The sequence below is a fragment of the Phacochoerus africanus genome, chromosome 2, assembly GCF_016906955.1.
Source record: "Phacochoerus africanus isolate WHEZ1 chromosome 2, ROS_Pafr_v1, whole genome shotgun sequence".
Taxonomy (NCBI): domain Eukaryota; kingdom Metazoa; phylum Chordata; class Mammalia; order Artiodactyla; family Suidae; genus Phacochoerus; species Phacochoerus africanus.
In genome coordinates, this window is record NC_062545.1 from 218,674,546 (window position 1) to 218,687,662 (window position 13,117).

General features: G+C 38.8%; 2 non-coding genes across 2 annotated transcripts; both read right to left on the reverse strand.

Moving 5' to 3' along the window:
- Window positions 1-3,972: 3,972 nt before the first annotated feature.
- On the reverse strand, window positions 3,973-4,078 carry LOC125121673 (U6 spliceosomal RNA). The gene has a single exon (XR_007133554.1). It is a non-coding gene; the product is annotated as a U6 spliceosomal RNA (small nuclear RNA).
- A 6,445-nt stretch (window positions 4,079-10,523) lies between these two features.
- Window positions 10,524-10,653, reverse strand: LOC125121762 (small nucleolar RNA SNORA19). The gene has a single exon (XR_007133625.1). It is a non-coding gene; the product is annotated as a small nucleolar RNA SNORA19 (small nucleolar RNA).
- Window positions 10,654-13,117: the final 2,464 nt, after the last annotated feature.

Genomic DNA, 13,117 nt, shown 5'->3' on the forward strand with positions numbered 1-13,117 from the left:
TCTGCAGGACCCTTGGGGACAAGAATGATGATTTTTTTTGGCCACACCCATAGCATGTAGAAATTTCTAGGCCAGGGATCAAATGTGTACCACAGCAGGGACCTGAGCCTCAGCAGTGACAGTACTGGGTCCTCAACTCACTGAGCCACCAGGGAACTCCAATGATGTTTTATTATGGCTGTAGCCCTTGTGTCAAGAATAGTGCTTAGCACTAAATCAGCGGTAAAATAGATGAAAAAGGATAAGAGTTTGGTTTTCCCATGACTATACCTTCCAAAGATAGCCCTGGAACCTAAAAATAGCCCTTTCTCCCAAGTCTTGGTATAATGCCCTGATTGAGCTAATAAATAGCTCCTAATGATCTTTTTAAAGTCTAGAAAGTCTTTGAGGCCTAAAGGAAATTATTTCTGAAGGTGCGTGTCCATGCTGAAGGAGGGAAAAATGGGGAAGTTGTCTATGTAGGCAAAAGGAAAGGGACTTCCCAGAATCCTTCTTAAGCCACCCAGACACAGCCACCTACTTTGCCTACAGTGACTGATCCTGTCCGGAGGCAATTCTTCAAGGCAATATTCCTAGGATTCCTAGTTACTGCCTTAAGTCAATTCCAGAATTTCACATCAGCCCTTCTCTAATCCTGACATCATATACCAGGTAAAAGACAGATATATGCTATCCTTATACCTTCCTCATCATGTGTCATTAGCCACACTCTGTTCTTAGATAAAAAGAGTCTTGAAAGCAGGATGTTTGAGTTTAAAAATAGACTTGAGGGAAAAAAATATTAACAAAGGAATATTGCAAGGGGACAAACGCTTGAGAAATCCTGCCAGTTAAGTCTGGAAACCTAGCTTTCTCTCTCTCTTTTTTCTTTTTCGTTTTTTTTTTTTTTTTTGTCTTTTTCAGGACTGCACCTGTGACATAAGGAGGTTCCCAGGCTAGGGGTCTAATTGGAGCTGTAGCCACCAGCCTAGGCCAGAGCCACAACAGCTAGGGATCTGAGCCACATCTGTGACCTACACCACAGCTCACAGCAATGCCGGGTCCTTAACCCGCTGAGCAAGGCCAGGGATGGAACCCGCAACCTCATGGCTCCTAGTTGGATTCGTTTCCACTGTGCCACGATGGGAACTCCAAAACCTAGCTCTATTGCTGGTACATTGACCAGAAAGTTTTAAGGACTTATTTCAGTAGGTAGAGAAAAGTTCATTTGAGGGTAAGATCTTGAGAGTCAAGTTGAAACTGAAAGATTCCTGTCTCTGGTATTGCTGTGAAACATGAGTGAGGCTAAACTTTAGCACCAGGATCTTCAAGGAAGGGTAGAGTTGGCAGGGAATTACAGTTCTGGGTCAAACTCCACTTCAATATAACTGGTACCCACAGAACTTGGCTTTCATGTCTTCCCTTAAAAATTCTTCTCCAGGAAAAATATACCCAACTTTTGCAGGTATTCCTAGACCACAGTGGTTTCAGCCCCATTACTATTGTGGGTGCTTCCTTCAGATCTATTCCTACACATTGGTGTCCCAGTTAACAAGTGGGTCCCAAAATAGGACAAAACACTCTAAATGCAGTCTGGTCTAGACATAGTAGATACAGCAAGATTATCTGTTTTGATTTTTAAACAATGTCCTACTATCAATGAAGTTCTCCTTAGCTTTTTAGCAATTGGATTTCAATTCTGCTTGCATCTGTATGTGTGGCAACTTGTAATTTATGAGTGTGATATCACACATATTATTTTATATCAAGCTCTCAGAAAGAAGACAATTTCTTTCTTTTTCTTCTCCTTCTGACTTTTTTTTTTTTCTTTTTACGGCCACATGGAAGTTCCCAGGCTAGGGATCCAATTGGAGTTGCAGCTGCTGGCCTACACCACAGCAATGCCAAATGCGAGCTGTGTCTGCCACCTACACCACAGCTCACGGTAACACTGGATCATTTGCTCACTGAAAGAGGCCAGGTATCAAACCAGCATCCTTGTGGATACTAGTCAGAATGACCAAATGACAAAATAAAGATGAATGAAGGCTCCCTTCATTCCCACCTTTGTAAACTCTGCCTATGTTTTCATTCTTTCATGGACAGACAGACAAATAGATGGCTGGTTAGACAGACAGATAAGTAGACAGATGGATAGACTGACAGGTAGATCAAATGAAATACCATAGGCAAAACCAAGTTGTAGATGTTCTTGTTATAACATCTGCCCTCATTCAAGGCTGATTTTCAGATACTCAATGGTAAAGTTGCATTATTGTAGCTGATAGAACTGAATGGAAAATAGCCAGTGCCCTAAGCACTCTGAGAGCCCCAGCACCACCCTAGTTGTCTCCTGGGACTCGCCCCTCCTCCAGGACCCCCCCGATATTCCTACCATCTAACAAGCATAGAACTAAGTGGCTTCCAGGATGCTTTTCCAGCCTTTGGACCAGAGTCCATTCTGATAGGCCCGGGCTGCTGCTGAGCAGGTTGGTGAAGTTTTTGAATATCAGCCTTTACCCCATGACTTACCTACTCACCACCCATCACTGAAAATCTCAGACCCAGTGCATTTCTTACTTCCCCCCAGGCCCCTGTGCTTCTCCCTCTCATGGGGAGCTCCAATTTTTTTTTTTTTTTTATAATCTATTCCACTTACCAGACACTTAATTACATGTGGTCTTTTTTAAATATAATTTTTCATGTGTGTGATGCATTCTTCCCACTTCTAATAAATTCCCCAGGGTGAGCCGAATCTGATATAGACTCACAACTTCTCACACAGTGATGACTGGGGTTCAAGCTTCCAAGACAGAATCTGATAGAACCTGGGGACTAAACCTTTCCTTCCAGCAGCTCGGAAAGGGAAGGGGTGCTGCCAGGGTAGTCCAAAATGAATTCCCCGTCTCATGGACCAACACTCGGAACTAAATAGGCCTCTGTCAGCCTGGGCTTGAGCTTTTCATTTTGATTCTGGGGGATATAGCTGGAACCTGTCAGCCTGGCATTTTTCCTAACAGTTTTCAAATGTCACATTTTAGCATCTAGTACTCAGTGTTCTTTTCCTTCTCTTCATTTTTAGAACACTCAGGAAAGTTTTTGTGTTTTGGAAAGACCCCTCTCTCTCCCCACCCCTGTATTTTCTGCCTTCAGGAGGGCTGGTTCTTGAGGACAACTCCCCAGAGCACTACTTGGAAAGGACATGAGAAGCCTGTCCTGTCACATGTGTGTCATGTGTTCTGTCACAGCCCAGTCATGCGTGGCGCACAGAGGTCACTGTGACACTCAATGAAGCAGGCAGGATGCAGGCAACCCCAGAACCATCTCAAACTTTCACTTAGTAAACTTTTAGTTTCTTTTTAGAGTCTCTTCAAAACACAGGTGAAAGTTTGTATCAGAGAGGGGAAAAACATGAGTTGTGTATATAAAAATTTTGCCAAAAATACCATTATGTTCGGTATTTGTGCAACATTTTGGTTTTCAATAAACACCGACCTTCTAAATTTTCAAAATATTTAAAAAAAAATCTTTTAAATTTAAATAAAAACATTAAGTACAAAGATTATTTTTCAGATGAAAAATTAAATGTGTTTTTTAAAACCTTTCAAATACAGGAAGAATATAATGGAAATAAAAATTGCCCATATTCTTATCACATCAACAGAGAGAGTATCTGTTATTACTGTTCTAATCTTATAGTTGAGAAAGCAAAGGAGAGGAAAGAAGAAAAAAAAAAGGGAAAGAAGATGAGCTTTTCGGTTTTCTTCTCAAACGTGTAAAAAAAAAAAAAAAAAGACTCTGTGGAAGTAACCTCCAAAAGTTTCAAAAGAAATGACAGATATCATACATACTCCTAAAAAAACTTATGCTGCTAGGAGTACCACTGAAGTTTCTGAAATGTATTTCAGTGTTTCAGTGATCAGTAAGTTTTACAGAGCTCTGCTTTCCACATCACAAATTTTTTATATACGTATGAAATATATGTATAATTTTAAGAATATGAAATATTTCATGAAACTCTTGTCATCCCTATGCAGGGGCCATGCTAACCCTCTCTGTGTCTTTCTAATTGTAGCCTATGTGCTACTGAAGTGAGCGCTTAAAATATCTTACAGAAGTACTATACATCACCAAAAAATCTTGTAAAAAAGGGTGAAGAGGGAAATTACGCAGAACTTTACCACTTTAACAAAACTCTATTAATACTTTAGTATACTTCTTTCCAGCCATTTGTCCCATTCTCACTTTAAAATTATTTATTTGTTTGTTTGTTTAGATTGACATTGTAATAGAAAAGAAACAATTATGTTATTATTTACCATTGTTTATTATCTTCAGGTGTCTAGGGCTTTTATAGCATGTTTGATAAGAAGTGGCTTTGGTATCAGCTTAGGTTTGAATCTTGGCTGTATGAACTCTTGAGAACTTGGGAAAATCACAAAGTAAACATATTTCAATTTTCTTGTCTGTCAATGAGGATACCACCCTATCTACCCATCCAGTTCTGTGAGCATGAACGGAGATGATGTATAAAAATTGAGTGACATAGTGACAGACAATGTAGAAACTATTTTTTTCCACTTAAAATTATATCATAATTATTTTGTATTTCTATATAATCTTTATAACGGTCATTTTATGACTAGATAACAGTCTGTAATACAAATACAAATCACTCTAATTCACTTCTGTTTTGTTTGAGAGGTTATTTCCAGTTTGGGGACATATAGATAGCCATAATTAATGTACTTTTTCACTGAATAACTGTTTCACTTTAGCCTACAAACTTGCTTTTAAAAGTCCTTGGAATGATATTTTTGGATAAAAAAATGAACCTTGACATAATTCTTGTTATATATTCAAGTATGCATATATATATATACATTGATTCTCATTGTACCTTTTTATGATAGGAAGGGTAGGAAGGGCAATTTGTTTCCCTATTTAATTAAAAAAAATTTTTTTTATGTAATGATTTTTATTTTTTTCCATTATAGCTGGTGGCCAAGGGGGAGGGGAAGAAAGTGGAATGGATTGGGAGCTTGGGGTTAATAGATATTCAAGTATATTTTGAATTCATTTTTTTTAAACTTAAGAGAAATCTGAGTATAGAATTTTGTGTGTTGCTTTTTTAATTCAATGTTATGAAATATAACATTGAATATAAATCAATTAAATATAAATCGTATATTTATATTTACAGTGAACCTCTCCATGTCTATAGCTTTTTCTGTATTTTTTATCATTTCCTCAGATTAGAGTAGATTTTTATATGAAGGATTACTTGAAAAAATGGTATGATAAATTGTTAGGCCTCTAATCTCTAGATAAATAACCTTAAAAAATGGTACTGATTTATATGATCACTGACGATTTATGAATCTACCAATTTATTCCAATATATTCTGGAGCATTGTGTGTTATAATTTTAAAAGGCTTTGCCAATGTAATTATTTAAAAGGCCTCCTTAAGTTTTGTTTTTATTTTAATTTTAAATGACCTGCAAGTTGGGCATTTCATTTTTGAATTTTAAAGCAAGGGGAACTGAGACACTGGGATGTTGCCTGATATGACCCACAGCCCGATTATATTCCTCTTTGATCTGCATGACACAAAATTTCAGGCATTAGTTATTTCCTCTGTACTTCTGTTCGCAGAAGTTTGCTTCCTCTAAGTGGAGCCTGCCTTTGAGTATACACAGTTATAGACAAGATATGTTGTAGGAGGCAGCTGATGACTGCCATAAGCATCCTTCTAAGAAAAAATTTTTTTTTGTCATCACCAGGGTCCTATCTTAAAAATCCAGAAAACTGATTCTGTCAGTACACTCAGAGTTAAACTAAAAAACTGGGTCATGTGAACCAAACTCCTAGGACTTTTCTATATTTAGAAATACCAGTAATGTGCAGATCAGAAAATACTTCAGAACATTCTATTACCAAAGAAAATTCTCCATGGAAAGTCTAATTACAACCAGTTTGTTCAGTAACTATAGAATCAGTTTGAGATGGGAAGTGTGGAGTGGTAGCTGGAATGATTTTAATGGCTGATGTCATCAGGCTATGTGAATCTGATGCATCCATCACTGCTAGAGGGGTGGTGGGAATGTATGTTTTGGAGGAACAGGGACTCCTTCCTCTCCACTGGATATGCTTGGGATTCAGTCACACTTTTCCACATTGGCCTCTTTTCCCTAGACCCCATATTGCCTTCAATTCAATTCCACAGTATTTGCTAAGTATCTTCTATGTCAATATTATATTGGATTCTAGGACTGACTACATAAGTGAATAAAATCCAGTTCCTTTCCTAGGTCTGGTACAGGCTTTTGGAGAAAACCAGACACATACATTATTACAAAATACCATGTGATGTGAGCTTGAGTGTGTTACAGTTCTAGGACCTTTGGCTTCCTATCGTTGTGGCTGGCTGACAGACTTAAAATCTAGCTCTGCTCTGTGACATGAGCAATTTATCTAATTCAGCTGGGCTTTAGTTCGCTTACATGTAAAACAGAGACGATAATAGTCTCTATTTCATTGAATTGTGAAGTTTAAATGAGATGATATGCGTAAAGAAATTAGAACAATGTCTGGCACATGGCATGAAAGCTAGCTGTAATGATAAACAACCTCAGACAGCCACAAGCACTGTGATATGGGCAATCCAATGTTCAAAGCTCAACACAAGGAGGAACATATAGTCCAAGGCCTTCTCAGCACTTTAACACATCTAAATCCCATACAGATAGGAAGTATATCAACAGGAAAGGTGGGATGATCAGCTTTTGAAAATGTGACATTTTGGAAATATTTTTCCTCTAGGGTCTAATATGATAGTAATACTTTTTAAAAGAATAGCCTTCTAACATCTTATGCTATGCATTCCAGGAAAAGCCTACAGGTATGTTTGGGCTCTTCCAACATCTCAGCACAGAGGACATCCTTAGGATTCTCATGCAACTGTCCCAGTATCTAGAAGAAACCAGGGTTGCATCCCAACCTAGTTGTGAATTCCTTGACGGTAAAGACCATGATTTAGCCATTTTAAATTCCCAGAGCTTTGGATAATAAGAGCTCTTCAAGTGCTGACTGATGAAATAAATGGCTTTGATAGTGGACATGGGTGTCCAGCATTCATTCCTGCTTTAGGGACCTATTATGTCCCCCACTTTCAGTTCACATGTTCTGAGTGGAGTTCCAGACTAAGACAGAACTCACATGTTCTTTCTTTTTCTTCCAGTGACTGGTTTAGGAGAGGGCAAATGACATAAACCTGTCCAGAGTTAACATATGAGTTAAGTTAGGAATGCTGGAAAAATGTATTCTGGCTTTCTTTTTCTCATGGGTTTGAACATTGAAGGTTTAGTAACTACTGCAACTATCTTGGGATCGTGAGGGGTAATGTTGTTTGAAAATAGAGTCAACAGAAAGGAAGCATAGGAAAGAGATGGTGGCGAGAACCTGGATCCTGAAGACATTGTTAGACCCCTGTGCCCAATTGCACCTATGGCCACTGTCAGTTAGCATAAGCTGACACATTCTGCTTTTGTTGTTGTTGTTTGTTTGTTTGTTTGTTTTGTCTTTTCTAGGGCCATACCCTTGGCGTATGGATGTTCCCAGGCTAGGGGGTCTAATCAGAGCTGTAGCTGCCGTCCTATGCCAGAGCCACAGCAACGCCAGATCCAAACCAAATCTGTGACCACAGCTCACAGCAACACTAGATCCTTAACCCACTGAGCGAGGCCAGGATCGAACCCACAACCTCATGGTTCCTAGTTGGATTCGTTAACCACTGAGCCATGATGGGAACTCCACATTCTGCTTTTTAATTTAAGCCTGTCTACATCAGGTTTTCTTATACTTGCAACCAAATGATACAAGTGATACAACTTCTGCCAAGTGCATTTAAAAATGAATTTATCTGGAGTTCCTGTCATGGCTCAGCGGTTTAGAATCCGACTAGTATCCAGGAGGATGTGTTTCATCCCTGGCCTCACTCAGTGGGTTAAAGATTTGGCATTGCCATGAGCTGTGCTGTAGGTCACAGAGGCGGCTATGACGAATTGCTATGGCTGTGGCATAGGCCAGTGGCTACAGCTCCAATTCGACCCCTAACCTGGGAACTTCCATATACCGTGGGTATGGCTCTAAAAAGCAAAAATAAAATAAAATAAAATTGAATTTATCTTGTCCTATGCTCATGGCCAAAACAGTTCCCAGTGGCTATTTTCTTGTTCAATTAATCAACAAATATATAATATGCCCTTGTTACATGGTGAAATGCCACAAAGGTTTTTGTTCTGTTTTGTTTGTTTGAATTTTCTTGCTTTAACTTTTTTTTTTTTTTTTTTGGCCAGGCCCAGAACATGCAGAAGTTTAGGGGTCAAGGCTTGAATTTATGCCGCAGCAGTGACAATACTGGATCCTTAACCCACTGCGTCAGCAGAGAACTCTGCTGCAAAGTTTAGAAAATTCCTTGAGCTGCAATCTAATTCATTGCCTCGATATTCTCCTCTCTCAAGGACTACATCTCCATCTACCCAGATAAGTTTTGACTCAGGAATGGGTTGGTTATTTACCTTCTGTTCTCAGTTCTAAGGCAACGTTTCTCTTCTCTACTCTGTCATGCTACGGCTCTGATTCAGCAAAGGTCATTTACCAGTCTTCTTTGCCATCTGGATTCCTGCTAAGTTCAATAAATGGGAAACCCTAGAGGATTAGAATGTGGGAGGGGAGAATTCCTTCCTATTTCCAGTTCCTGAATTTATCTGTAGCAGCAGACATCAGGAAGGTAGCTGTTATCTGCAGTTCTAATATTTGGGTTTTTTTGGCATCCACTTTTTGCTCTTTCTGCCTTCTAATATTTTTATAACCCACTAAATCCACCCTACTTTCCTGATTGGACCCTGGCTGATACAGTGTTTGATACTAGGAGTGGTGCTAGGAAATAGCCTCTCTAAAATAGGATTCTGGGAATGATTCACTTTGAACTTGGAGCTGAATGCCAATGGAAAATAGGAACTGGTAGTTTATGGCATGCAATGGCATCATGATTTATTAAATTCTCCTTCCCAGGTTTGAGCGCCATGGGGAGGCTGGTTTTGGAGATTAAGTAACAACTGCATGTGGTCAGTACAAAAGTAAAGATGATTTAAGGAAAGCAAGGTGCTTCTGATTGGCTATGGTGCTTGTAGGAAGAAAATAAAAGCTCAGATATTTCAGCACAAATCATCTTCAGAGTATCGGAGGGTTCCTAAGGCTGCCCCTAAGAGTATCTCTTATTCTTCTACATATAGGACAAACATGTCTAAAAATCAGACCCAAATATAGCATGCACAAGACTAGCCAAGTCTCATGTGTCAAAGTTTAAGTAGTAATTTGGAAGGAAATAGGAATTTGAGACCAGGAATGGAAACATCTAAGTGAACTTGGATGAAAAACTAAGAATCTTAAAACTTCCAAGTAACCCTGAGCTTCCCCTGATAATGAAAGAGAACTCTCATTTCCTATTTGATGATACTAGTCTTCCTCGGTTAAAAACCTATAATAACCACACATGAGGCAGTTGCCTTGCTCAGGAATATCTATTTTCTTTCTCTTTTTTTTTTCATTTTTTAAAAGTTTTATTGAGGTATAGTTGATTGACAATGTTGTGATAATTTCTGTTGTACAACAAAGTGATTCAGTTACTCATATAAACACATCCATTCTTTTTCAGATTCTTTCCCCATATACATAATCACAGAATGTTGCTTAGAGTTCCCTATACTATACAGCAGGTGCCCATTGACCAACCATTCCATATACCACAGTGCGCATATCTATTCTCTTTAAACTCCTTTGCTCCCAACTCTCACTGCCTATAGTCTTTTACCCAGTGTCGGATTGCAGCATATTCAAGGGGAAAAGGGCAGAGTCTGGATAAGGAGGAAAAAACTTATACTCCAAAAGAATCATAAGATTTGGTTAAATTTATATTAGAACAAACCTATCTAATGTAATAGGGGAGGGATTCTAAAGGCATTAGACCAAGGAGAACAGAACATAACATTGAGATGGGGTCAAATTTTGGTAGTCCTGATATAATACACTTTCCATAGATGTTTGGACTTACTGCTACGGTGAGTTGTTGCAATAATAACCCCCAGATAATCATGCCCCCCCCTGTATATCATGCCCTCATGTAGCCAGTTCCACACTGATTTTTGGCATGGATGTCTGACTTGCTTTGGCTGATGAGACATTAGCAAATGTGATGCAAACAGAAACCTAAAAAAAGCACTTGCATGTTGGGGTTGCCTTTCTTTTTGCTGTTTTGGACCAGCTTTCCCAGCTGCAGCTGCTGGGAAACACATGGCCCAACTAACAACCAGTACCAACTCCAAGATTTGTAAGTGAAGCCAGCTATCTTCCAGCCAATCTGTCAGACGGCCAGATTGACTGCAAATGCATGAGTAAGCCCAAACTTGCTAAGCTACAAAATTTTACATTAATAATAAACAGAAGCCAGTAAGTTTTGGGATTTGTTTGTTTTATTTTTATTCCTGTCTGAAGGTGACTGACAGCTAAATGGCTAAATTAGCCATGCTGCTAATTTACTTCCAAGGTTTATTTAGTACATAAGAAATATCTTTTCTCTTGACATAAAGAAAAAAGACAATGAAATGTGCACCACTAAATTTTGTTATACAGCAAAAGCTAGCTGAAATAAACATTAGCTTGAATAGCTGGGAGTGGCTCTGTTTGCTTAGTTGGTTGGATGAAACCTGTGCTCAGCAATAGACTATATTCAACGATGTTGACATAGTAGACTTTTCTTTGGAATCATGTACAGGAAGGATTCTAAAGGCTTAGGGAGACAGGAATAATGGAGTAATTTATAATGTGTAACCTGTGTATCTTTCCTCACCTTGAAGGGGTCCAAGGAACATTCCCTTCACTAAAGCATTGAGAAATGCATTTGGTGAAGAAACTAGAGCAAACTTGAACACCTCCAGGTAGCTGTTTTCTATAAGCCAAGGTTGATGGTGGAAATGCTGTCATTGAAACGGGCTTCCTGATTTCAATGGAGAAGACGGGACATCAGAGTAGCAATCAGAATTTTCTTACTCACAGGAATCTTTGGTGGTTGGCTAAGAATTAAACAGGTGCTTGACCTACCAAAGCACTATTTGATCTATATGATAGAAATATGAGTTATCACAACTGAGTACCATAGTTTTCTGCCCCAGTTCCCAGACCCCACCAGTTCACAGATCTGAAACTCCTGGTTGAAGAGAAAAATTGGACCTCTTGAAAAGGACCCTGCAACAATGCCACAAATGTTTACTGTAGATCTTCCTCCAAGCCATCCCCAAAGGGACTTGAAGTCATTTACCAAGGGATCTGTGCACTGGGGGGAATGGAAATACTCAAACTTGACAGGGATCCAAAACATTGCCCTGAAATGATACAAATCCTTAGGAACCTCAAATAATACTCTGGCCCAAGATTAAAATAGAGGCTTATAGCAGTCAGATAACATACCAAGTTTGGGCCCAATTCCATCTAATCATGGATCTGTGAACCAAGCAGCCATTAAAAGGGATAATTAGGGAGACTAGTCAGCAACATAGTTGTGAACTTATGTACAATGACAAATTTGAGAAGAAGGATACAAAAAGACATGGTCACAACTATAGCCAAAATTACGTACGTCTGGACAAAGAGCAAATGCTAACAGCAAAAATGAAAATACTTGTGCTTGGATGATGAGATCATAGGTGATTTTTGTTTGTTTGGTCTTTCTCAGTTCCTCAAACTCTCCCCAAAGCTATTTTTGCTCTCTTTGTAAAAAGTACTTAAAAATAAAAAAGATTTAGAATTCATCCAGCTGTTTTGTTTTGAGGATTGCCATTATATACTTTTCAGCCAATCATATTAAAGTCACAAAAAGTAAGAGTGTTAAGTGTAGCCATTCTCTCCTATATTATAATGAGTATCAGAGCCAATCATGCCTGAGCATCTATCAGATATAAGATGCTGCATGAATGACAAAATCCCCCTCTCTCCCTGCCCTTCAGGAGCTTATAGTCTAAGGGGAAGATATAGTCTAAGGGGAAGATATTTACTCGAATCCTTGTGATTCAAAACAGAAAGATATCTGCTTCAGAGAAGGACAAAGAAAGCATTGCTCTGCCCAAAGCAAAGAGAGCTCGTATGCAGTTGGAGAAAAACAGAAAACAGTCACTAGTAGAGCTGGCATCTAAAGGATGGATAGGATTTTGCCAGGGAGAAGTGAAGTCCCAGAAAGGAGGTGTTCTGGGTGAAAGGGACACTAAAAGGCATACGTAAGGATTTCTGAGCCTTTGACTTAACTGGACGATGTGGCATGTACAGGAGAGACTAGAGACACAAAAGTGCCTTGGCTAGAAATCCTTGGAGCATAGCTCACTGTTCTCTTAGGACTAGGATTCAGAAGAAATATACTGCAAATATACTAGCTTACTAGTGTCTGGACACTGCCCATGTAGCAAGAAATAGTGGCTAGTACATAGGGGTATCAATGGTACTTGATATTTATCAAGTATTTACCATGTGTTTCACATCGTAGGTGTAAATAAAAGATGCTAACTATCTTTCTTGTATGATGGTAGGTCCCCAAAACTGAAGGCTCTATATTCAGGGAATCAACTAATCCAAGATGGAAAATATTAGGAAAAAAATTCCAATAAGTTTCAAAATCCAAAACTTGAATTTCTGTGCCTCCACCTATTAACATAGCATTTACATAACATTGTATTTACAACAATTCACATAAGCATTTATATTGATCAGGTATTATAAGTAATCTAGGGATGATTTAAAGTATATGGGAGGATATGCATGGGTAATACACAGAGACTGCACCGTTTTACATAAACGACTTGAGCATCCACAGATTTTGGTATCTGTGAGGATCCTGGAGCCAATCCCCTGCATAGAGTGAGCGATGACTGCATTCATTTTTTTTAGATAAGGAAATTGATACTTAGAGAGAACAAATGATTTATCCGAAGTTGTATAATTCATATGTAGTTGAGCTGGGGTTGGAATCTCTGACACCAAAACCTGTCCTCTGCCCACCCTCTTATAGTGCTTCTTTGGAAAGAGTAAGA